A 26,320-nucleotide genomic window follows, 5' to 3' on the forward strand; every position below is an offset into this window, starting at 1 on the left:
GCCCGCCACGGGAAAAGAGTATCTGCCAGTTAGATGGGACAGGGCCCGTGGAAGACAAAAGAGGGGAGGTAAAACCTGTATTTCATCCATTCTGAGCAGAAAAAAATCTCTGCTGTGGTTGTATTCTGCTGCTGCCTCCCTGAGCAGCTCTGGTTCTCTTCCCAAAATGATTTCTTCAGCTTATAAAGCTAATCAGCCTGTCTCCAGGACTGCTGGCACCCCTTGCTGCCACAGCCACACCATGAATAATGGTGTGGTACTACTTACACGGCAGTACTAGCAATTTAATACTACCCTGGATGCACCCATGGTTCACTGCAGCCATAGCTATGACTGCACTGTGGACAACAGCTTATATTCATCAATCTCTTGTTCACTTTTCTTTTCCTTCCTGTCTTACTTATATACAATTCCCTCTTCCAGGGGATCTGCCCCAGGCCATTGCAACTCTGAACAAAATCTTTCTTTCATCCTCCTTTTTGTGTCTTTTCTTCTCTTTCACTTTGACCAAGACTTTCTTTCTCCTTGAAACCAGTGAAAGATCTCCCATATCTCCTGATCTGTTTGTCAGTCTGGTCCCTCCCAGTTTATCATTTTTGTTGTATAGTTTCCATACCGGGCTGTCACATATTCTCTTGCCTCCCTTTAAGTACTCCTTAAGTCTTCACCTCTTCCACAGTCTCCCCCCTCCCCTGAGTTAAACTTCCTACCATTACCACTGAACTTCTTTGCCCTGACCAGCGTCTGTTTCACCCCACCACGTTATTCTAGAGGTGGCCTTGCATTCATGGTGTAAAGCCTCAGGTGACTCTGCTGGTGTCAAGTGCTGTGACTTGCCACATGCTACTGTGGTGCATCTGTGCTGGGCTTTTGCACCACAGCTGTGCAGGAGAGCTCAGTGTGAACATTAGGAACTGCTTGCAAATGTGCTGCTGAAACTGCTGATTGCCCCAAAGCAGGAGTGTGTTTACAGCACCTGAGAACTGGCTTTGAATGTTCCTATTTAATGCAAAGGAGTTATAATAAAATAACATTTTTAAAAGGTAGCTGGACTAAGGAGAAGAAGGATTGGTATCAGCGATGTTTATGCTTTGGCAACCCTGAGAGAAAAAATGGTGCGGAAAAGAAAGGAATTCTTTCTCCTAATATATTTTGCAGCAAATGGAAGAATCTGAGAGGAAAAAAGAACTGGTGCCGTTAAAGTGAAGAAAAGCAAAATAAACCATTCCTGGTATACAATCTGGACTCATCCCAGCATATTCCGATAAAATAAAAATAAACATGTAGGCGATTCCAGGCTTTAATTATCTTTGACAAACTCCACTGTCCAAGTCCCTCTGATTGACTGCAAATTTTGCACCCTTCTGAGCATGAATGAGAATTAGGAGGAAAACTACAGTAAATGAGGCTGTAGCAACAATGGACTTTCCCAGAGGCTGAGAAAAGTCCACAGAGAGGAAAATCTGCCAAGCCAGAAGTGCAAAGGCACCCCTGACCCCACTGCTCTCGTCCCTACATGTTCCTTCCTCAGTGAGGAAAACTGTAAACTCAGCAACACCCATGACAATCAGCAGGGTCAAATCCAAACATGAATTTTGTTTGCAAGTCAGAGCTTGGCCTAAATCCTTCTATAGTCCACCCATGTTCCAGCCATTGTTCTAGTCCAAACGTTTACCAGTGCTCTGCTCTAGTCTTCTGCTTATTCTCATGGTCCTTTTCTCTAACTTTTCTTTCCATTCTAATTTTTCCCTGAGATTTTGCCAACATTCCAACACACTATGCCAGGAGCATCCACTCTATGCTAATTTTACAGTCATGATCTTTTCATTACTGTCTGGTCTCCTTCACTCTGGCATGGGGGCTGGAACTCTGGCCTTCCTGCAAAACTCAGGCATTGCCATGCCAGCTGACCTCTACTAGGGAGTGCTCCTCCCATGGGATTTTGTTGGAATACTATACCTGGGGTACAGAGTTCTAGTAAGCACCTTCTGCCCTCCCTTTAGTCACAGGGACAAACACATGCCTCTACAAACAGCAAGATAGAATTTAGTTGACTCGAGTATTTCTCTGGATGTTCATCTCTCTTCATTGACTATAAAGCAAAGCCAAGGATTTATAAGCCCCTCATTTTGTGTAAAGTGAGCTGAATTCAAGGGGTTTTTGACACATTATTATTTTCCCATAGTAGTTTTTCTTCCTCAAAACAGATAGGCCTCAATCCTGTTAGAAAAGCCTCCCAAGAAACAGGATACCTTTTCTACCCATCAAATGCTGTTGCTTGGCTCCCTAGCCTAGCTAGAGTTCAGATAGCTAATTCTCTCCCAGGGCAGTGAGCCTGGCAGTGTCCAGCTACAGCTACTGATTTTTAGGCAGGACATACAGGTCTCATATTTAATTTAGGTGGGTTCTGCTGCTCCACTCACCAGCTAGAAATCCTTAGCATAATCCACATTGTCCCAGACTCCTAAGATACCTCTTGCACGTACAGAGGACAAACCTACATCATGTAGTCTGAGCCTGGATATCATGGGCCAGATCTTCCTCAGTTAGGATGAACCAGCACAGTTCCAGAGCCTCCAGAGAGGCTGTGCTGATTTACACCAGTCAAGGAGTGAGCCCCCTCGATGCAATGCTGGCCCTTAACTACATAACACAGATCACCTGGGCTGCTTGGAACGCCCACAGTCTCCCTTGGGCTGCCTTCTTCACTTCTGATTCCTTGTGAAACTGTTATGGCTGGAGGAAAGTCACCACTATGAAAAGGTACATACTACGACAACATTCTTTCTAGCTTTGACAAACTTGTCCCCCACTATGTTGCTCAAACAAACTCCCAAGATATGGCAAGACACTTTGGCCCACTCTCTCACCTTTTTCAGAGCTACCCTGGGGGTCTGCAGAACTCCTGGGTAAACAGCAACATAAAATATTCAGTCATCACTGGGCAAAAAGTCCGTTGTGCCCTGCAGGAGTGAAACCATTTAGCTTGTGTATGGTGGCACCCCCAAAAGCATGGATAGGCTGCACATCCAGCACAGGCATAACTGTTCAGAAGAGTAGTGTTTAAAAGACACTGGTTTCTGACCCTTTTCTCTATCACCTCCTCCCATCCTGTATCGCTGACTTCCCCAACTGCCTTTCCTCTCTACCTTGTTTTCTCTTATCCACAGATGAGGAGAAGGCAGTGGACTGTCCCCAAGAGTTAATTCTGTAACTCAATCCTTCAGGATAGATCAGATCATACCTGTTTCCTGAGAATAATTTTATTGGTTTGTAAAATAATCATTTGACTTGTTCTGATCTTAGTGGCAGGTGCATCTCTGAGCAGCATGAAAAGATTTCAAGGTTGAATACTCTAATACTGCTTCTTCTGTGCTCCTCTTCACATTGAAAAAGGCTAAAAGTGCCTTTCTGTTCCCAGGCATTATCTCTTCAAATACCTAATTAGAAATTATATAGAAAATTGAGACTTTTCTGGAGGTATACAGCAGAAGAACAAGAAGCAACAGAACAAGTTGTAGCAAGAGAATATATAATTAGATATTAGGAAACATTTTTGCACAATGAGGGTGGTCGAACACTGGAACATGCTGTCCAGAGATTGTGTAATGTCCAGCCCTGGAGATCTTCAACTGGACAAAGCCCTGAGCAGCTAGATCTAGCTCTGAAGGTGGATCTAACATAAAGATTTGCCATGCTTTGAGCAAAGGCTTGGACCAGATGACCACTAGAAGTGCCTTGTAACCTAAATTATTATATGAGTCATGAATCTGTAATTGCAGGAGCAAGCTGTGCTTCCCTTTGTCACAGTACCCTATGCAGTACCCTGCAGCAAATTCAAAATCTTCTCTGCCAGTTCATGATGTCTCAGTCTTGAATCACTAGGAGACCCTCATTAAAGAAGCCCGGGTGACTCCCAGTAAAGCAGAAACTTAAGAGACTGCTTGGACAGTCCTCATTGCACACCCTCAAACTATCTGAGCAATCCAGAGCAGGGAATGACGGAGTCTGGATTGACAGCACATCCTGCACAGGGAAGAACTGTGTGGGTCATGCTGCCCATTCACACATCTCTTCAAATGAGGAGACCAGTTGCCTCCATCCTTTCCTGGTGAACTCCTGTGACGCTGTAGTGTTTTAGACATATCTAGAGGCTCCTCTTCACAGGAAAGAAATGTATAACACATGGGACACCAGGTCCCAGAGCCACCTCATTATCAGGATTATTTTGGAGGGATGCTGCCAGATAGTCAAAAACGAGAGGAGAAAGACTAAGAGCTCCATAAGTGGCCATGTAGAAAATCCCTCCAGGGTTGCTCTTTACTATTGCCTAAATCTACTCCCCTTTCATACTCCTCCTACTCTTCAAAAAGGAGCCAGGTCACCCCAGAAGTTATGACGTCCTACATCCCAATGTGCCTAGGTTTTGGAATCCCTTAGCACCACATTTTGCTTAGGTTGCCATGCTGCAGTAAAAAAATACTGCTGTCCTCTCCTCAGTGTCTCCAGAGTACCTGTCTCCAGGAGCAGCTGTAGAAGAGCCAGGAAAAGCTGGGAATGCTAGATGCTTGAAAGGTTCCTTGGGTATGGGAAGCAGCTACCATTTGGGGTTTGGACATGGCTGCAGATGAAGACACATATGTGCATTTTCGTGCACACCCCATTTCCCAGCCAGCAGCATGTAGTATGTATCCCCACTGCAACAAACGTCCTCATGGAAACTGTGGGTGCTGCTGAGCAAGCAGTACAGCCCCAGATAAATTATCAATGGCAACTGGTAGAGGGACAGAAGCACCTAGCTGGCTTTCTCCACAGAAATTTCCTTTTAACCACTGACTTCTCAACCTGATCCTCAGGGAGATTTATAAAATACCTTCAAAGAAGAAGCTGGGAGCTAGAATCCACAGTACTTCTGGATAGCAAAGCTCATCAACTCCGTAAATGCACTATTTTATGACACAATATTTCTTATTTCTCACTACTTCTCAGCCCTCACATTTTTACAGGTGCTAACCACCTTTTTTCTCAAACTGCCCAGTTGATTACCAAACCCAAACTAAACTCAAAACATTTGTTCTCAGCCAGTCCTTTCTAGGAGTTTGCTGTTTGTGGTTCAAAATTGAAAAGGAGGCTTTTGTGCCTTTAAGTTTTCCCAGTTTTTTTCAAAACATGTAACTGGATTGAAAGAAATTGGTTCTCCCTACAAGCCTATCTGCTTCACAGCTGATAGAGGATGGTGGTTGCACCAGTTATTGCTAGTGCCATGGAGAGTCTGTGCTTGCCAGAGGAGACACATGACTCAGCTGCCAAGGCAGGCAGATGAGTGAAGAAAACCTTAATTTCATGATCAGGCCCAAAACTGTAACTCAGTCAGAGATGCAGACACACAGTGAGGAGGGAACAGGCAACTAGGGCAAAGGAGCTGCCAGCGTATCACACGACTTGAGGAAACATATCCTGTGATGGGAATTGCATCAGAAACAAGGGCCCTTAGCCATTTTCATCCAGCCCTCCCCCAGTTAAACAGATTATGATGGAAAAAGAAGATGACACAAACGGCCAGAAAGAATTAAATGATCCCTGAGTGGGATAAATGAGCTGACTAAATTGTTGGTGCTGTGGGATGCAATCTGTTTAGGTCTGACAGAGATCAGAGCAGGGATGCTACTTACCATTCAGGGCCTCTCTGCATGCTGTAGAATACCAGCAGATACTAATGGTAAGTTTAATGGCTAACGTGAGATGAGCACACACACACATATATAATAAAGCGGGACATAAATCAGAGCTGATGTCTGCCATAAGCATGCACAACTCAGGCAAAAAATCAATACATTCCTGCCTAGTCACACAATGCTAATGGCAAGGTCCCAGTACATGGTAGTCATGGAGGATTTTAATTACCATTCCTGCATGTCTGCTGGGAAATGCACAATGCTAAACACCATCCAGCAGGAACTCTCTCAAAGGGCTTGAATACCATTCTCTGATTCAAAGCGCTAGAAAGACATGCTAGGCTGATAGCTAAGTAAGCCAGTAATGGGATATGGAGCCTTTCACCTCGAGGTCACCTTCTAGTGACCCATGGTTATTACCATCTGATTGCTGTTGCCTGTGTGAAATGAGGTGAGGAGCTTCAACCAGTTCCTCATGGCCAAGTGCCTCTATCACACAAAACCTGATGCTGCGGTTGGTGCTAATTGGCCCTGTTGGTCGCCAGCCTCTCCGGGAAGGCTGGGGACCCTGGCTCCCTGCTCCCTGCTGGGGGGCATCCCTGTCAAAGACGTCAGCCCAGTGTCCCTAGGGCTGGAGCTCAGATGGTTGGGTAGGCTGGAGCTCTTTGAGGGCCCTTTCCTGTTGCATAGGCTCCTTGGGAGGAGGGCGATTCCTTCTCTGCAAAGGAAGGGTTTAGGAAAGGCTTTCTCCTTTAAGACAGGGAGAAGCCCCCCTTTCAGCAGCTCTCCCAGCTGACACACAATGGCATGCCACCTCCTCGGCTGCACAGAAATGATAATCAGAGGTTCAGCTAACAGGAGAGAAAGGGAGCTGCTTCCTGCCCTCCCACCGCCCCCCCCCAATCGCATGATTCGTGTCACACGAGATGAGGTGGCAGATGGGTCGTTAGGGCCGCATTGGCTTTTTTAACTCCTTCCTCCCCCTCCCAGCCCTCTCCCAGAGGGGTGCATAGGGGCACACGCAAAGCGAGGAAGCCCTGGTGCAAGGGCTGGTTTTGCCGTGGCGAGGAGACCAAGCTGTTTGCACGGAGGGCCACTCTGTATCGTATCAATATCACAGTGTTACATCAGTTGCTTGTTTAAAAGGTGGTATCTGTGCTGAGTGAGGTATTTGGTTCCATCCCATTTCAGTCGGCTCTTCGGCTCTTCCCAGCTCCCACGTCCAGACGGGAGACGTATCTGAGAGGGACGTGGGGTGTCGGCACATCACAGAGGGATGGAAAAAAGAAGTGCCTTCCTGTCCAGTGGCTCCATCTGTTTTACTTCATGGCCATTATACACACCGATTGGCAGGGACAAGCTCTCCCCCTCCACCTCAGCATGGACTGCCAGCATTTGCTTAGCCAAGTAAACTTCACTGACCCAACCTCTATGAGGTAGTGCTACTCCTGGTGCAGGGCCAAATCATGTGAAACTCCTCAGGGTCTTTTGCCATCTCTTTTCGTCCAGGGTGCTCTGAACTTCAGCAGCTTGAGGAATAGCTGCAGGAGGAAGCACCTACCTGCTATGTGCCTACCTTTGGTGGCTTCATTTTTTTCCATCAGTGGTATGTGCTGTCAAAAAGAGAGAGCCTGGCAATCCAAGCTGAGCTCTGCTACTGATTACATTGCTTCAGTCTGATCCCATCATCCCTGACCTACAGGGGCCTGGAGTTATGCCACTGTTGATTGCCAGGCATTATTAACATTAGAAACAATAGTTCCTGGCATAGAGGTTAAGGGGGAGTTGGGGCATCTTCAATGAATTCTGTGGCATTTCCAGCATTTTTTGGGAGTGCAGTATTGTTTCTCTTTATTGTTGTGTCACATTTATTATGTGTGTGCTAGTTGTACTCAATCTGTTTGGCACATTTTAAAGGGCCACACCATGCAAAGGGATGCTGCTCAGGAGAAGGCCACGTGTGCTCTGTTAACACAGCAAGTGCTTTGCTTCTGGAGATGTGTTTGGTGTATCACTGGGAGCCATGGTTTTGCAATAACGGTGCCATCAAGAATCGCGCAGCTTTACTGCTGCCTTCAGACCTGCCTTGCAGCCTCCCCACTAGCCTAGTCCTGGCCCCACAGTTCTACCCTACTTGCTCCTGCCCCATAGTCCCTGCTATGCCCTTCCTCCAACTCTGCCAAATCCCTTTTCTCTCCATTGCTATAATGTTATTCAATTGCAAATTCTTAACCTTTACTAAATTAACGCATCACATTGACCCTGTCTCTTGTGGCATCTTCCACGAGAAATACCTGTCTGACACTAAACAAAAAAATACTCATGTCAAGCATCTGCTTAGAAATAGAAACCCAAAAGCAGAAAGTGGGAGTTAGTGATCTTTGAAGGGCCGCATTCTGCACTGTAGTTCCCATACTAAGTTACCGTGGCCATGCCATTTATCTTGCCCTCTGTGGGAAGCAACGGGTGCCTTGCTCCTGTTAAATGCTGAAATGAGGAGAAGCTGGGAGTTCTGATCTCTCATGGATACAAGTTCAGAGTGTAGCAGGCAAAGTTTGCTGCTTACTGTATTTGACAGCCTGCTGGTGGGTTGCCTCTGCTGCCTCCCATCAGGAAAGGGCTTTCTTGCTCTCCCACCTCTCACTTTTCTTCTCCACACCTGATGCTGTCATGAGATGCCATGGATTGAAAGCTGCTCCAGTTTGGATAGGAGGAACTGGCAAAATTTTGCTGTGATCTAGGACTCATAGGCAGTGTCTGCACATATGAGATGTGTAACTTGCTTTCTTCCTTCATGCCCAGCTTCCCAGAGGTCAAAACACAGAATTCAGGAAAGCAAAGGCTCTTCTTCATCCTTAAATTTTTCTTGATCTAAGCCAGTACAATCGTGATGCGGTGAGCAATCCTACTGAATTAACAGACATCAGTTTTCCAGAACCTCACCCAACCATCCATTTAACATACCAGTGGTATTCCTTTCCTCATGAAACCAGACACTGCCAGTATTTCCAATCCAGAAAAGATGTGTGGATTCAATGATCCCACCAGAGCCACCTGACCTCTGCAGAAATCTCCATGGGCCTCTGCAGCCACTGGACTGGGATTTCAATGAGCCAGAGTCCTGTGTTTAAGGAAAATACAGTGCTCTGTTGTAGGGTTTTCAATCCATTTTCTGCTCATGCAGCTTCTGCATGACAACTGCAAGTCCCAATCAGACCATGCCATGCCTCAAATCAGAGCAGGAGTCAGGTTTGGCTGAGAGAGAGGAAGGTACAGAGGCTTTCCCCTGGCTGGAGGTCTGGCTGGTGGTGATGTTTGAGCACCCTGAGCCAGGCAGCAGTTCAGGAAAGCCTTCCTATTATCCTCTGGTGACAAAAAGAGACTGTGAAACAGATGTGCAAAGCCATGCTCTTCAGGATGCAGATTGCTCCATAGATTTGAGCTGATCAGTGAGCCTCCTGCCCTCCTCCCCATCCTGCTGTACATGTGTTTCAAACGACAATTACATCTGTATCTTACAAAATACACTGCTCATAAGAGGAGGGGAAGCCACGGTGCTCCCTGCCCCCACTCCTCCAGGCCCCCATTAAGTCTGTTTGCCTGTGATTTCTTCCAAATGACAGAGCCAGTCTGTTAGCAGTTAAGTTAAACAGAGCTTGTCCTGTAATAACCCCGTTCAGGCTGCTAATTGGTACCAGTACCTACTCCCTGCCTCCTCCTCGCTGCTGGCAGAGTCTGCTGCTCTCCTGCCAGGTCAACAAGAGAAGGGGTGTCACCTGCTGGGCTTTGCTCTGGGACAGGGCCTCTTGCCAGGGCACAAGGTAGCATTGGCATGGAGAGACGAGCAAGGATGGGAAGGGCTTTTCCAGAGAAAGCAATGACCATGTACGCACGAATGTGCTCTGTTCTCTGCTGCTGAAATTGAAGACAGCAGTTACTCTGCCTGATCTGGCCACAAAGTCATCCTAATCCTCTCCATTTGCTGTTCAAACAATAATGACATCCCAGCATCACCACAGCAACATATGGCTTCACAGCAGGGAAGTCAGGCAAGGTACTGCCCCAGCTGGACACAGCTATGGAGTGCTGATGCCCATGATGCCCAGCGTCCCTGGAGATGCAGCTATTGTTACTACCAAAATGCTCAGGATTATCTAATAACAGTCAGCCCACATATAGCACCATGCACTAGGAACAATTCAAGTTGAGCAACAGGTGAAAACAAAGATCTTGGGAAGGAATGTGCTTGCAGCCCTGCCCAGTCCCTTGGAGAACACAGGTGACTGGGCAGAAGTCAAGGTTTGTTGTCTGGTGTTCAGAGTATGTGGGTTCAAATCCTTTGGATGACTTTTGGGAGTATGATACTATTTCACTCCCATGAGAAACTGTATTTTACTGCTCAAGATACTTCTAGCCATCACATTTCAGTCCCCTGCACAAAATAGGCAAAATAGAATTATTTTTGAAGTAATTTGCCTCTCAGAGAACATACTTGCTCATCTGTCCAGGGATCAGCAACACCCTCTACATGTGAGGAACCACCCCCACTAACACACACTGAATTTCAAATATTTGCTGTCAAGTAACAGGAAAAGAGATGACCAGATGCTTTCATCGATTTAATCAACAAACAAATGCAAGAATGCAAGAAGAACGCAACTTCATAGTGAGTGCTGTTCGAGGAAAAGAATGAGAAGGCCGAATCCGACAGGCTGCTCATTATGAAATATTTGTGCCACTCCCATTATTATTAGTCACTTGTTGTACATTTCCAAAGCAGTTAACTCAGTAATCCTCACAGTGCCGTGGGAGGTAAGACAGTTGTTACCCATTAAGTAAAAACCCTGGTTGTCAATGATGCCAAATGTTTTGGCTGCAGCGAGGCTACAGGAAAAGAGGATGCTCTGAACTCTTGGAAAGCAGGGCTTTGCTAGGGCAGCACAAGATCTCAGAAGTTCTCATTTTGCCTGCATCCAGAGTAAAAGTGGTCTACCTGCTGCCCAGAGAGGCCTCCCTGCAGTATGTGCAGTGTTTCCAGGCATTGGAGGAGTAATTTGATCCTGCACCCTTCTCTGAAGACCTTTGGTATGATCCTGAAGAGGGGTCTCAGGCCCCTGACAGCATCTGTCAGGCCAGATGCTCTTCCCAATAACTCCTGGGAATGACAGGAGTAAAGAGTCTTTATCCCGAATGTTGCCACATCTTTGTGTTGGGTCCCCCAAGAAGCAACTGGAAGAGCATCCTCAGGCACTGCAGCCCTGCACAGATGGGACCCTGCCCAGCCTTTGGCCCTGCAGAGCAGAGAAGGAATGCAGCATGGCTTTCCCCCACCAGTGTTATTCAAAATCAGACTCCAAGATCCCACCCTGAACACATTCTTGGGAAGAAAAAGAAATTTCTCTGTTCACTGACCAAGTGCCAAGAAGTGTGTTTATGCAGCCCCTTTTTTGAGAACAGTGTTTGATGCTGCTCATCAAAGCCTCCCTCATCCCCATTAGGCAGGGCTCCAAGCTCCTCCAAGATTCCCCAGCTCCCAGCTCCTTGGACCTGGAGCTATCCATGGTTTGTGCAACACACGCAGTTCTCATGGTCTTACTCACAGCAAACATCTGACTTCATGCACAGTTCCTGTTTTGGCACTGTAGTGTCCAAATCATCCCATCACATCAGAAAATTGTTCAGCTCAGAACAAGTGGCCCCAGCATTCATCCACATTAGGAACCACCAACACCACAAATGTGGAGAAGGTAGATTGTTGCAATCTAAGATAGATTCTTAACTGACATCTTAATTTAAGGAATTTTCGGAATCTCTGCTCAGGAGAGAAAGATCAGAAATGAGGGATGCACTCTGGAGCTCCAGGTAGTGGAAGAGAAACTTGATGAATTTAGGAGCTGGCAAAGACTGCTGGTGTGAGAACCTGTTCAGGAGAGTCCCAGCAGCATCTCCACACAGAAGTGGTCAATAGCCTCTATAGCTGGACCAGAGGGAAAGCAGAAGTCTGGGCTGGCTATGAAGCCCAAAGCTTTTGGATCTCAGGAGCAGAAGCTATACAACCAGCACTTTCTGTGTCTCTGAGCTAGTGGAGTAGTTTTAGGGACCTGGATATGAAAGAGCAGTGAGAACTTGCAAGCCAAATGCTTCTCATTAGTGGTTCATTCTCTTGGTGTGAGGGATAAAAGCTCAGAAAGAGCTAAAGCATCTCCCAGCGTTTGGGTAAAAAAAAGGTGGAGGAAAAGAGAATGACTACAGAAGATCGTCCTTTCCCCAGACAGTGACTCTAGAGCTTGGCATGACCCTGAAGCAGGGCTGTTTTGCATCCCTGTGCTGCTGTCTCTGGCTGAGTGCCTGGCAGCACATCTCCCAGCCTTCAGGAGCTAAATGGGGAGAGACTTGGGCAACAAGGGCAAGAATACATTGGCTGTGCTTTGAAAAGCCACATGAGCATGGGGTTTCTGGAGCTTGTAGGCTTGTAGGGGTCTCCTGTTTTTCTGGGCATTCCTCAGGGAAGCCATGCTTGAATATAACCAGCTGGGAAGCATAAAAAAATATATATGGAACAATGTTGGCACCCATTTTCTGGCATTTTAAGAGCCATCAACCTGCCATCAAGTCAGTGGAGCACTACTGAAGGTCTCAGATCATTCCTGTAGACTGGCAGCCTTTAGCAGGCAGTAGTCTGACCTTTTAGTGTTGAAGAACGAGCATTAAAAGAGAACTCTGGAGAATGGTCCCAGGGCTGAGGACTGAGCTGATGAAGGATTGTTCCTCCCAATGGCCAAATGGTGATGTAGCAAATCTTCATTGGTGGTAGAGAAGAAACTCATGTGTTTAGAACAGCTGCAAAACAACTGGCCATGCTGACCTTCCAAACGATAGTGAGAATTCTCTGAAATATCTAAGAGACTCTTGGTGCCCTTACATCCAGCTGTTTGCATGCTTAGGGTAGATCCACTGCTTTGGGACCCATTCACTTGAAATCTTCACTGTGGGGGTTTGTTCACTCTTCTGAACACTCACATTTTTTGGAAAGCAAGGTGCGGCCCACAGAAGCAAGGTCTGGTCTTTCCGATCACAGAGCGCCAGCCCTGTTTGAGTCCAGCTCACAGCTGTCAACCATGACAGATTGTAAATCCGAGGGCCGGAATGGGAGAACATCTGGGTGGCCACCAGAGAGGGCTGGGGGGAGCTGTCAGGGGCACAGCCTGGCTTTTGATCAGCCCTAGGAACTAAAAAATTCAGCAGGCGCTAATCCGCTCTTTTAGCAATTCTCAGCAATCAGCTTCCTTTCATAGCTGAAGGAGGGGAAAAGTTACTTGATCACAAACCTGAGGGAGCTGGTGTTGAAATATACCTTTAGCTTTTTTCCTGGATTTCTTTTAATTATAAAAGAGGAAGGTAGGAGGGAAATACAAATAAATATACACCAAATATTCACTCTACAGAGAAGAACTCTCCATTAACTCGTGGTACGTTTTCAAACAGATTATTTGCCTTTGGGTTTTCTGCTTTCTTGAGATTTCACATGACATGGAGAAGGGATTTTAGTCTCATGAGATCACGCAGGCAACCATCAGGACAGTTGACCGTGGCTACTTCTGGTGGAGGCTCCTCCAGCCTGTTAGATAGCTTCACATTTTTGTGCAGCCTTTCCATATAAAAAGGTTAGAGTACTGTTCCCTTTATAGAGAAGAGTAAGCTGAGAGCCTCAGCTCATGCTGCAAATCTGTGGCTGGGAACTAGATCCAGATCCAATGATCCCAAATGTCTTAGCTCTAAGAGTCTCATTGTGAAATCCTTTGTTTGAGCTGTCTTTTCATTTGCATGGTGCTGTTTCTGCATTCGATGGACCACCCTAGAGGACATGTTGTCTCCTCAACTCAAAAGTGGATCTATCATTTAATTACTGTCAGAGCATGAACTATATTCACTTGCTGGGATCACAAAACTTCCTACAGAAACACTCATCAGCTGCAGAGAAAATGATGCCCAGTTAAAATTTAATTCACAGAGAATTTTTTTAGAGAAAAAATCCTCTAAAGACTGACCATTTGTATCACAGCTGTCTTAAGGGGAAGAGAGACTAGAGACTTGCTGTGCTCTGTGCTTGCAACTGGAGTCAGTCTTTAACTCAAAGATTTATTGCTCAGGGAGGGTCCCACTGGAGGCCCAGCACTCCCTGGCCTGTATGATGTGAATGGAGCCACAAGTCAGGTGGTTTTCCCAACACCACGCTTTGAATCCAGCTGATTCAAGTGCAAAACTGAAAACTCCCGAGCTCCGTTACAGCTCCTGACCTGTGGACAGCCCTGCCTCTCTGAATTTAATAAGGTTTTAAATGGGAGCAGGTGTGTAGCATAAGCTAAAGGAGTCCAAGGGAAACCTCTCACTCACAGGTAGCCACAACCATGTTCTGTAGGTCCAACCACCAGTGTCACAAGAACATGCAGAAATGTTCTCTACCGCCACAGGACGTGTCACTGTCCTTGATCCTAAACATGCAGGCTGACTTTTAATTAGCAACACACGTCCCGGAAGAATGGCAAGATGTGTCTGAATTTACCTCTATCTTAATTGCATCAGGAAGTTGCCTTCTGGTGCTGATCAGCTCTGAAACTTTTGGCACATCTCATGCTAACAGAGCAAGGCTGCAGCTGGCAGTTCCTCCCAGGCTCTCCCTGGTCTCTTATTCACCAGCCTCTGAGCAGCACCTGCTGCAGGCGAAGCCTCCTGGGAGTACCAAGTTGGTCCAGTGTTCCCATGTGGGAGAATAGGATGCTCTATGGAGCCACCTTGGTGCTGGCAAGCAGAGGAGTTACAAGGCTGAAGTGGGGTGGGGTACAGTGGGAAAGGGTAATTGAAAGGGTGGGAGGTTTATACGAGGATAATCTACAGGGTGAATCTCAAGATTGGATTTGTCACAGAGAAATCCCACTTTGTTATTCCAAATTATCTTGGTTCCAGTTCAGTTCTGTGTAGGTAGAGATGTATGTAAATGTGAATGTGATATGTGTACACACAGGGCATAGCCAGACAGCCACCTCTACAACCATCTGGCTTCCCTCGCCCTTGCTACTGGCTCCACTGTGCCAGGAACTGATGTGATTCCACTGATTACCAGGCACAACTTGTCAGAGCACAGCCCATTTTGCCATCCTTAATGCCAGCTGGGAATGCAAAATGGGAAACTCCTGGGACAGAGCACATCCCTTCCCCACCTTCCCCCTTATTCCAGGAGGGAAAATGGGCTCTGGTGAAGCCCTGGCTCACATCAGCCCCAATCCTCTCTCTCTTCAGGCTTGCTGTATTTCTTCTCCCTGCCTAATTTCCCTGTGAGGGAGTGTGGCCAGGCTCGCTTCCTCTCACAAAGCACATGTGAGGTTTGGGACTGCAGCTCCCAGAGAGCTGGGCTATATCATCCTGTACCAAAGCCCAGCCATGTGGTGGCCTTGATGTTGCAGCACACAGTGAGTTCAAAATGGCAGGGAGGTACTCGTGTTGAGCATAGCTCCCTTGCTAATACTGGGTGGCCCCAGCCTGCTGAGAGCTTTAATTTAGGAAGCTGATGGTGGCTCTCAACACACTTGTGTCTGCCTGTTGGTTTGGCTGAGCTAGAAACACATCCCCTTCACTCCCTGTGGCATAGCCTATTCAGGGTCACAGAGTACCTCTGCTACCACGGGAATCGTGCATCCCCATGCTCCCCTCCTCCACCTGCCCTTTTTCTCTCGTGTTGCAGCCTAGAGAGCATCACAGAGAAGCTTCTGAGGTCTGAGAGCCTAGCAGCAGCAGGATGACAGCATCCCTGCCTGCAAGAGCCTCAGAGTTACAGGGTGATGTCCAGTGGCCTTCATGGAGTCCATGCCCCAGGACGGAGGCAGCAAGAATGTCTGCAGCTCTCCAGATGGTCCTTAGTACATATCAGCAGCTCTACTCCCCTTTCTCTAGCCTGGTTCCTCGGACACAAAGGTGCACTGTGGCAGAATAGGGTCTGTGTACGGGAGAGGCTGAGCTGGAACAGGCACTGGGCTGAGACAGCCTTCTTGGTGATTGCTTTTCTTTATTTAGTATCTACTGCTGGAGGGCAGCTTAATCCTTGCCTTTCTTCCCACATTAAACACCAGTGCTCAGACTCTACACACCTAGGTGCTAACAGACTAAACAAGATGAAGAAGCAGGGGGTGTATAATTGTGATACCAATATATGTCGCAGCTTACACAGCAGATAATTGGTGTGTGCCAAAAAGGCAGTGGTAAATGGGTCCCGGAGGAGATTTCTCCCTAGAAGAGCAGCATTTCACACCACCAGCCTCCCTAATGAGGGGGAAACTATGCATCCTTTGTCCCAGGGGTCCTACCATGAGGTGTAGGCAATAGACTGCGGCAGCCCTCAAGCACAGCTATCTGCCTTACTCGGGCAGTGGATACTCCTCCTGCTTCCTCAGTTTGTTTTGATGCTCTTCTACTGTGAGACCATAGTTATAGAAAAGAAATGAGTTAGTTCTGCCAAACCAAGGAGTTTGATGTTTGATTGCAAGTTTTGGGAAGAGAGATCAAATGGGGTTTTTTTCTCAGCCATGACCACTTAGAGCTTGGTTGAGACACTTCCCACCACAGCAGTGCAATCTTTCAGAGCACACTGCTTTCTTAAGCCATCTTTTTGTTTTGGGCTGTGTGGTTTTTGTGGTGGGTCTCAGGTTTCCTTGTCAGATTTGGGAGCTGTGTGTCCATCCTCAAAACTGCTGAGCATGTCTCACAAGCCCCCTTCCCTGCACACCTAAGTTAAGAGTTGTTTTTTAGGTATTGTTTTCTATTGCTCAGGGGCTGAGAAAATGCCAGTGAAATAGGGCAGAACTTGATGGAGAATGAATTTCTCTGGAGGAAAGAGAGAACCGCAGACGCCTGCCCTTCTATTCCTGTTTACCTTTGCTTTCAGGAGGTCAATTAAATTGTGGGCATAAACTTACATTGCGGTTTGCAAACTGATACTCACCAGAAGGTGTTCTGGCATCACAGAGCATTTTGTGTTTCGGTTTCTTCTTTCCCAGATCCTTTATGGCTTGGTAATAACTTGCAACACATGTATCACAGAAACATTATTTACACAACATTTTTGCAGCATCACAATTGAATTTAGTTGGCAAAATTCCCATGAAGATGTTACTCTTGTGGAATGACCAACAACCCGTTTCAAACTTGGACTTTCCCATTTTTTCTGTGTGGTACAGCTGTGGGATTTCTTCATAAGCACTGACTGAAAGGTTCATCATTTTTAATTCTGTGTATGTTGAGAAGGGGGGAAGGGGGGTTGGGTAGTGGTTCAGGCAGTAAACATTCATTTGGCCTCTCTACCTACCCAGTTACCCCCTTTAACATGGGATATAAGCACCCCATGGAACTCATTGCTGTGGGATATTGTGGAAAACAACCATCTCAGTGCCTCAAACAGCACAACAGATGATGAGAAGCCTCTCATGGTCAAATATAGTGGTCTAGCCAAAGCTCCATCTCTGGACATATCTGCAGTGCAAGCTGTCAGGTGCTAAAAGGGTGCAGAAGGGAAAAGATCCCTCTGTCAAGGCCCAGTTTTTATACTTTAGTTGCTGTCAAAGCTAGGAGAATGAACTCGGTGGACTTTTGATCCAGTATAGCATTTAGTTCAAATTTACACTGGCTGGGAGTCAAGCCTGGTTTCTGTCACAGGGTGTTGTGCAATTCTTGCTCTCATTTCCAGTGTTGTCCCCCCCATCCCACAGAGGTTAGTGAGTTTGTATCTCAAGGAAAAGAGAGAGTATTTCCTGACTGCAGTCACATTTGTACCATCAAGCCTTGCCCAATTCTGCTTCTGAGTTCTTACTCAGAGAACTGCTTGCACTTACTTCAAAGAAAGTGCTTACATGCAACTGACTTTAAAAGATATCTTGGAGTGAAGCTCTATCAGCTCTCTATCCATGTGATGGCTGTCCCCTCATTTTATCATCCATTTTCTCGGTACTGGGCTCTAACAGAGCCTCTCTTAGGCTCTCCCTTCCCACAGGTACTGTCCTGATGCAGAACCCAAGAGCTGCTATCTTAGGCCCTCAAGTCAGGAGGAGTTTTTCTTTGCTAGACTGACCTGAAGAGAACAGTCAGCTAACTCAAGAAGAGCTTTCCAGCCAGAATTAATGGGATATAGTGTGTTTTCCAAATTCCCTTAGTAAAGCCCTGAAGTCAGAGGCTGATAGATGTATCACATGGAACTGTCTGGGGTTGTTGGGATTTCTGTTCACTCACCCTCCCAGCTCTTCTACAAATCTGCACTGTTGCATTTGTTGACAAGTCTGTATTTTTAGCATCTTGAGATCCCTTGCATTATACAATACTCCTGAATTTCCCTGATCCCAGAGCCTGACATGCTGGCACCTAATAATACTTATCCTTCATTCCACTTTCCTCCTGGCAAGGCTCCTTCACTGGTCAGCAGCCCCTCTTCATTGCAACGTGGTGATTGCTTTAATGATCTAGAAAGGAAGATGTAAAATAATACAAGAAGGCAAGAAGGATGTGTAATGAGGTAAGGAAGATGTATAAGGAGATAAAAGTGATGCAAATGCCTCCTGCATGAGAAAGGACTTGACAAAGCTTGGGGAGACACTCCTCAGTGGTTCAGTGAAGAGGGATCCCTGTTGCAAGAGAAAGTCAGGGGGATGAAAACAAATAAAAGCATCCTGGAACCCTTCTCTGACTCGTGGGCTTTATGGGGCTCTAAGTGATGTGTAGCAATGCCTGGGGAGGAGGCTGGCACTGTAGTCATGGTGGGACCACTGCTGAGGTCCCAACACCTTTGTGTCAGCTGCTATGAGCTACAGGTCTGCTCACCCATCCCTTTGGGAGTAACACAGTGATAGTGGCACGACCCTGAATGTTCCAGGATGAACACTGCCTCAAGGAGAAAGAGAAATAGAGTCATCAGTATGAGTGTGCCAGTGGTCTTTAAGGGGACAGCTGGGAACACCTGCCATTTTCTCTCATAAGCACAAAAGTGATGGAGGAAAAAGAGTTAAAGAATGGGGAATTCCAGTGGAATACACATATTTTAACACCAGCCATAAACTCAGCAGTACTCAGAAAGGGCCTGGGTAGCTGGAAGGCACCGGGCCATTGCAAATAACAGTAAGTTATGCAATTTTTTCTTCTAATTCTTGTTGCTGGCTTCTCAGAGTTGGCCTAGGGAGCTTCCCTCTCAGGGAGCGGGGGGAGTATGTCTGACTTCAGTTATCTCTGTGCCATCAGGCCAACTTCTATAATTTTGAAGGCAGTCAGCAAGGCTCAGAAACGCTGCAAACAATGACCACTTGTGTCAGAAGGAGCATGAGTTATCCTGCTCCAGGACCTGTCTTTGGCTGCTCATTGACTGAGCTGCTTAGCTGGCAGGTATACCCATGACAGAGGATGAGGGGCAGAGATGTGCTTACTCCACACTTGACCCCTCCAAGTCCTGACATCTTTTCTAGGAAACCTGGTGCTGGCTACTGTTGGACATAGGATGGAAAGAGGGATTCATTCCACATGCATATTTCCATTGGTCTCCTTACTTTTCTTCTCTGGTGCTCGAAGCACAGTTTCAGGCTTTGGCTAGTACACCTGCCACGACCTCCCATGCTTTAATGTCTGCAGCACCTGTACAGAAACCTGGAGCATCCCGCATTTGATTGCCTGATTCCACCAGCTACAAGCCTGGGGATGACGTGGCTGTCATGGTGACAGTCTGGAATAACCCCTGGACATTCAGGTGTAGGAAAAGGGTTAGATAGTGTCAGAATGGTTTGAAAGAGAAGCAAAAGATTGTCTGCTCCAGAGTCACTATGAGCTTTGTGTTGAGCCAGCTTGGTGGAGTCAGCAGTTCTCAGGACTGCTCAAGACTGTCATACCCCACCTGTCCGGGCACTCCAGCAGTACTGAAAGCTGGCATTTTGCTTTATTAATCAAGTGCTGTTTCCTCATGGCTTTCTCTCAGCTGCAGTTACAGCCTGTCTAGTCATTAGCAGCTCCAGGCTGACACACAAGCAGCAGGAACACTGCTCATCACTCATCAAATGCTGAGCTTATTTGCATGCTTTCAGTTTTCATGCAATTTTTAAAAGTGCAAACAGATGTCATGAGGTTTTTATCTCATTACCTTCATATGGTTTTCATCCCCATTAAACTTTCAAAGAAATACTACATGCCACCAAGTTTTTGATCTTTAAGAAGCCCCATGCAACACAACAGCCCAAAGCCAGGTAGCTTGGTTACATAGAAAGCCTAAATACTCCAGGACTGAGGTGTTGTACAAACTAGACCCTTAACAGCTGAGACTGATCCAAGCTACAGAAAACTGTCTTCCTTTTTCATACACTCTTCTTTCATTTACAGCTCAGAACATCTCAGTATGAAATTCTCCCCTCTCTCTTCTGGTGAGCTGCTTGACTTCAGTGCCCGTTGTGTCAGCCCAAAACATTGTCTCTTCAGAGCAGTCCTTGTGGTTGGAAAGTGCTCTTGCTGATGTGCTGCAGGCACACAGACGGGGTGGCACCCCTGATGGGCTCCCCAGCAGGCATCAAAGAGTCCCTAGTGAGTCTAGTGTCCAGGCACCATGTCCAGCCTTTGCTGTCTGCTACACAGCCCAGTAGAGGATTTGAAGTGGACTGGAGGGTATTGTAAGAGTAAGTATGGAAGGCATAGGGAATTCTAGCGCTGCAATGAAGGCATTAGAAGCTAGGCTTCCTTAACTCTGCTGCTTCCCATAGATTTAACTTCACTTACTGGAGCTCATGCCTCAGAGCAGCACCTGCACCTTTACAGGGGACCATGCTGGTGCTCCTCTTTCAACAAAAATACCTCCTGCTTCTTTGAAGATGGAATTGAACAAATCTTCCTTCAAGCTGCTTTATATTGCATCTAGTCCAGGCATCAGCAGGACATTCATCTGCATTTCTGCATTCCTGTGCCAGCAACCAGGAACTGCAGCAGCATCCCAAGGTGAGGTCTGATCTCTTCGCTCACATCATCAGCTTTCACAACACCATAAAATGGTCCTGTGCCACAACAGACAGGGGGGAAAATCAGACAGACCTCTCCACTGTTCTGCCCAGGTGACAAGCACTATTCATATGACATCACTCTCTATGGGCTTTGACTGAGCCACACAGAGCCTCCTACAAACAAAGGGGATGAGACAGATTCTGCTATGAAGTGCTCAGCCTGTAAGGAGACAAAAGAGTGATGGGATCTGAGAGGAAACAAATAAAAAACCTTTTTTTTTCAAGATCACAGAACAGGTCAGCAGCATTAGGAAACACAATGCTGAACTAAATACCAAAGTGCAGGTGCTTCCTGTAGGACTCCTCCTGTAGATAATTTAGTCTATTGAGCAGGTTTTGTTACAGAAATATTTAAGATGTTCATTGCTTTGATTCAGGTTCACAGGCACATCAAACATGTTGCAGCTGTGTATCGTTGGAGGTGAAATGAGCAATGGACAGTGTAGAATGGGGCAATCTGTCAAGCTCATAAAACCCTTTTTGATTCCCATTTCTAGGAATAAAAGAAACGTTTGTGCAATCACATGAACTGCTAAACATTCTAGCATCGTTATGCTGTTAACTCCCTTCTGTACCAGATGGAGGAAGGGCCATTAGACATTTTACCAATCTGATTTTTGGTGAGATTCTTTAAGACCCCTGTAAATCTTGTCAGAAAAAGTATTTGGCATTAAAAAAAATTGCTCAGGTAAGAAAGCTGGAATGTGGGGTGGTGTTTTGCAGAAAGAGCCTACCCTTCTGGAGCATCCAGTCCATGCACTACTACATCTTCCAAGGCAGTTCTGAAGAAATAGCCCCATCGCCCAGTTTCCAAAGAAAACATCAATTAAAAAAATATCCTTTTCTTCAGTTTTTATTCCACTAAAATATTGAGCTGGAATATTGTGAAAGGATGCATGAATTTTGCTCTGGTTATTTGCAGAGCTGTTTCACATCAGGATCACTCTTTTATCAATAGAAATGTAAATCACAGCTGAGCCAGTAGGAAAGGTGAGACAGCTAAGATGGCAGGAATCCATTGTTTCAAGCCTTTTGCTCAGAAAGCTTTTTCTATTTCTTTTCACTGACATCTCATATGTTGTTTTTTCTATTCCTTTTTTTTTTCTCACAAAACATAATTAACTTAATCAGATTTTTGTTAAAGGAAGGAGCCCAGAGATAGGCTGAAGCCTCTCCTAAGCGCCTTTCTGTCTGGGAGGAATCCGAGTCCCAAATATTGAATGTTCCAGTCTGGCATGCTGAATGTCACACAAATATCAGCTGTAGTACAAGTGAAATGCTTTGGTGAATCATTGGACAGTGCCTGAGGCTGCTAACAGTTCAGTCCCATCCTATTGTTACATTAGCAGCCGTGTTAAAAAAAAACCAGCCTGAAAATTATCCAGTGTAAAAATAAGTAATAAATTAATTTTGTGCAGACCTCCTAAGATTAACAAAACACACCCTGAACTTCCCCTCTAAGATCAGCTACATTATTTTTATAAACATTTGTTATCACAACTGGCCTTTTTAGAGGGTTCAGAATTTGCACCCTGGGTAGACAACTACTTAAAAAAAGTAAACTCATTGTGCTTTCTCTATCTACACTTTATACCTGATCCACTTAGCTGCCTAGGTTTTTTTCTGGGAGCAGAGGCACGCACCACTTCCATCATTTCACAGCAAGGCTCTCCCCACTCTCCAGCCACAGAGATTCCTGGGGAGAACAGAGATATCTTAGGGAATCAGAGGTCTCTTAGGCTGTGGACCTGTCTGCTGCTGAGCAGTGAATTGCAATACCATCTTCTCTAAAATGAGAAAATAGCCACTCATGCAACAACCAGGTGGGCTACACTCCCTTCCACAAAGGGGTGCAAATCCCACTTGTTCAAAAATCCAGAGCAAGTGTTAATCATGCACTACTCAGGAAAGAGAAGTGAGTGTCAGGTTTAGAGCCTCCTTCTTAAATGACCCAATATGAACTGAAAGAAATCGCCCTTTTCACAAAGGTGGTATCAGCATGGGTGATAATTATTTGGATTTTAAGGCCAGTGAGGTCTATATAGTTCATGACACAGACCAAAACACCAACTCTCAAAGCAGGACCTCAGTTACAGCCATACTTTACAGAATCTTGTGCTGCGTTGGCCTGTAAAATGAATTTAAATAAGGGAGAGGCACATGATTGGTGTCTGCTTGAGGCTATAAAGCAATGCTTAAACTTGCATGTAAGTAAGGAAATACAAGCCTAATGGAGAAAAATGTGAAGCTGACACAGTGAGGTGGCTGCAGTCATGGCTCATGTAGCAGCAGTACAAAGGACGTCTGCAGAAGAGTGGATGATGAAGTGAGGCTCAGTGGCACGTGGGTGGTTTTTTGTACACAGGTTGTTCAATTCATTTATTCCATGTTGGCCAGTGTCACCTATCCCAGAGATTTCAGGACACTTCTCTGTCACAGTTTTTCAGAGTGGTTTCAGCTGCAGAGTCACTGTCTACCTTCACCAAGCAGCTACAGCCACCAGCCTGCAATCACCTGCAGCATCCGTGTCCCAGCCAAACTTCTCCACAAGCACGGTCAGCCAGTCTCTGCGTTAAACAGCTTCCCCTTGGACTGACACAACGTTGGTTTTCCCATGTCTGTCATGCCTTCTAGCCAGGGGCCCACTTGCCACAGCTGGAGCTGGGGCTGCCCTAGCTGGGACCAGCAACAACCAGCTGGCACAAGATGAGGGGTGGTTCAGACAAAGCCAGTGAAAATAATGCGGTTCACCCCATGAAGACAGACCCAGTCCTGTCATTCTTGATCTCTGCCCCGTGCTTTAGATGTGCACCACCTCTTTTCCCATCTCATTGTTTCTCCAGCATCCATTACAGCACAAGCTTCCCCAGCTGGCCTGTGTCCTCCTGAACAACTCAAGCCAGCAGCACCCTGGCCAAAGGCAGTATTTTTCATACAATTTTTTGTTTGTTTTATTAAAATACTAACAGTAAATACATTCATTAGTAAGATAGAGGAAGCAGGAAACACGAGGCAGGATGGAAAGGTTTGACCAGCTATAAATAGCAGACAGAATAAACAGGCAATTGCGAACCATGGGTTGTGAGGCTGGGTTTCACATGGAGGCAGCACCTGCTGCTGGGAGACTTCCACTGGTTTGTTTGTTTGCTTTTAAAACAAAAATTATTTATGATGATGGACTCCAGGCTGAGAGATTTGCCACTTTCTGGGAAAACATTAATACTTAGTCATCACTGGCAGGTGTTTTTCTACCTCCTGTGCAGTACTTGACCCACTCTGCATGCCAGAGGCAAGGTAGGGCTTTCATCATGGACTGCCCTTACCCCAAAACCTTGGGATGTGCTGGCAGCCTGGGCAGCTGCTTGCAGATTAGCAGGATGTGTCACAGCACATTAGCTGAGCCTGTGGGAGGCTTAGGATATTTCACAGGAATGGAGATTTTGGGAACAGGAGGCAAGGTTAAACAGGGGAGCACACGGAGGTCTCTGCCCTAGGGGCACACAACAGGAGGGGATCCTGAAAGGTCCAAGGGAAACATGCACTGATGCTATGGATGAGCCTTGGAAACATTTGTGAGCAGGGGAAAGAAAGGATGCAGAGGCTTGTCCTGAAATGTCTACAGAGCCTTCACAGAAAGGCTTCCCAAGGAGTGGGGATGGTGACTCTGAGCAGGCCTGGCACAAGCTGCTGGAAGCACTTACAGGGTGCCGAGGCTCAAGCATTTTTTTTTCCCAGGAAGGCAGGTTGTCAAGGACAGGAGGGACCGCCCAGTACAGCTCTCAGAGTGGCTGTCCCAGGTCAACAAGTGTGGCAGTGGACATGTTCCTGCAGACACCACAAGGACTCCTCCTGGCCTCAGGCCTCCACTCAAAGGCCATTGCCTGCAGCTGCTTCCACACAGACTCATCCCGCTTTCCCCCAGGCAATAAAGGGATGCACCCTTTTCTTGGCCGTGCAAATGTCACAGCCCCTTAAGAAGGTGACTGCACTCACCACCACCCTGAGACACTCCCTATGGCTGAGCTGCTTGGGTAAGGGGGGGGTATTTTTCAGTCAAGTCTCCACCTGAATGAAGAAAAGGCAGGAATTCTTAGCCTGACCAATGCTCCACCACTGAATTTCAGCCATCACTGCAGTTGAGATCAGTAATTTGTTTTTATCTCCCAAAAAGCCATTTTATGGACAAAAAGCCATTAAGAGATGGTGAGCCCCACACAATCTCCACACAAACCCTGTTTCAATGTATGCCAGCTCCCCGTGTGCAACGTGCCTCATTTCTTATTTACATTTGCCAGGCTTGAAACTGCAACCCCCGTTGCTTGTTACGCCTCTCTCTCCTAGATGAAAGAGCCCTAAAATGTCACCTTCTCAGTGTTATCATCTGCCCTCTGCTATTATTGCCTCTCAGTAAATAAAAGGGACTTCCCAGTCATTATTTTATACCCCACAATGACAGTGCTTTTTCAGATAAATTAGTTTTCACTCCTCTTATCTGCATTCAAGCCTCACCTCCCTTTCAGTGTTTCCATTGCCTGCTCAGGGACCTTTCCTGTGTCTCCTCTGACCTCTGGGAGAGGAGCTGAGCTGACTCAAAAGGGGAGCTTGGTGTGAGGACATCCGATCTGCTTACAGACCTGCAGACCTAATGTCGTACACGGCTGAGGCCTTTGTGCATGTCTGAGCTGCTCACTGCACATCCTGGGAAGATAACAATTGCTGGCTTGCCTGTAAAGGTACATCCCCTTTAGCACGATCAGCTTGTACAAGGCACATCAGTTTTTGTGACTGGGTACTTATCTACAAGGAGTTTTGTCCTCTACCTTGTGCACAGTTACCTTTCAACAGAAACCTCTCAACTGAAACCATCTTATTTCACTCTCCCTTTCTATCCTGAAATACATAAAAACATCGGGGCAAAATCTTTTTCTGCAAACAACTGCAAAAACTAGCTTGACTGGGGATGCTCTCCGGATTTTCTCCCTCTCTCTTCCAAATTAGTATTTTTTCATTCTGGCAAGTACCCACCCTATTCCCACCCAATACACAGAAACCAGAAACTAATCTTAAGTGTGTCAGACCAACTTCATTGTCCATCCTGAGAAAAGTTTAAAATGTAAGCTGTCAACAATGCATAGTTTAAAGCACATTGAAAGCCATGGAAGGCCAGTTAAGACTACATGACAGTGAGATGTCTTCTAAGGCATGGTAGGAAACTGTGTTTAGCTTTTATATATAGCTTTTCAACCCCCTAGTACGGTTTTACAAAGTAGGAGCAGCATCACTGTTCCCCAAAATATCCTAACCACATCATGTTAGAAATGGAGCTTTACTACTTCACTTTGTTTCCTAGCTACCAACATTTTTTTAGCTTAGTAGTAGAGATGAGCAGTGAAATTTGGCATTCAGACTGCAACTTCAGAAAAGCCTTAAAAAACCTCATGCATATATACATATCTATCTATATATACATCTGTAAAAATTACAGTTGCTAGCACAGTTCTCTTCAGAAATGTTTCAGTTCCAAGCTCCATCCTGGTTATCCACTCATTCCCATCCTGGGGTCCCTGCCAGCCTAGTCGTGGA

General features: G+C 46.2%; 1 long non-coding RNA gene across 1 annotated transcript in view; it reads right to left on the minus strand.

Annotated features, from left to right (window-relative positions):
• LOC108448191 overlaps positions 1 to 26,320 on the minus strand; it is a 47,005-nt gene extending 20,685 nt beyond the window's left edge. The window contains exon 1 of the long non-coding RNA XR_001863988.1: positions 16,669 to 26,320. This is a non-coding gene — a long non-coding RNA (uncharacterized LOC108448191). The remainder of the gene's footprint in view (positions 1 to 16,668) is intronic.

This window comes from Corvus brachyrhynchos, unplaced genomic scaffold (assembly GCF_000691975.1).
Source record: "Corvus brachyrhynchos isolate BGI_N302 unplaced genomic scaffold, ASM69197v1 scaffold31, whole genome shotgun sequence".
Classification (NCBI taxonomy): Eukaryota; Metazoa; Chordata; class Aves; order Passeriformes; family Corvidae; genus Corvus; species Corvus brachyrhynchos.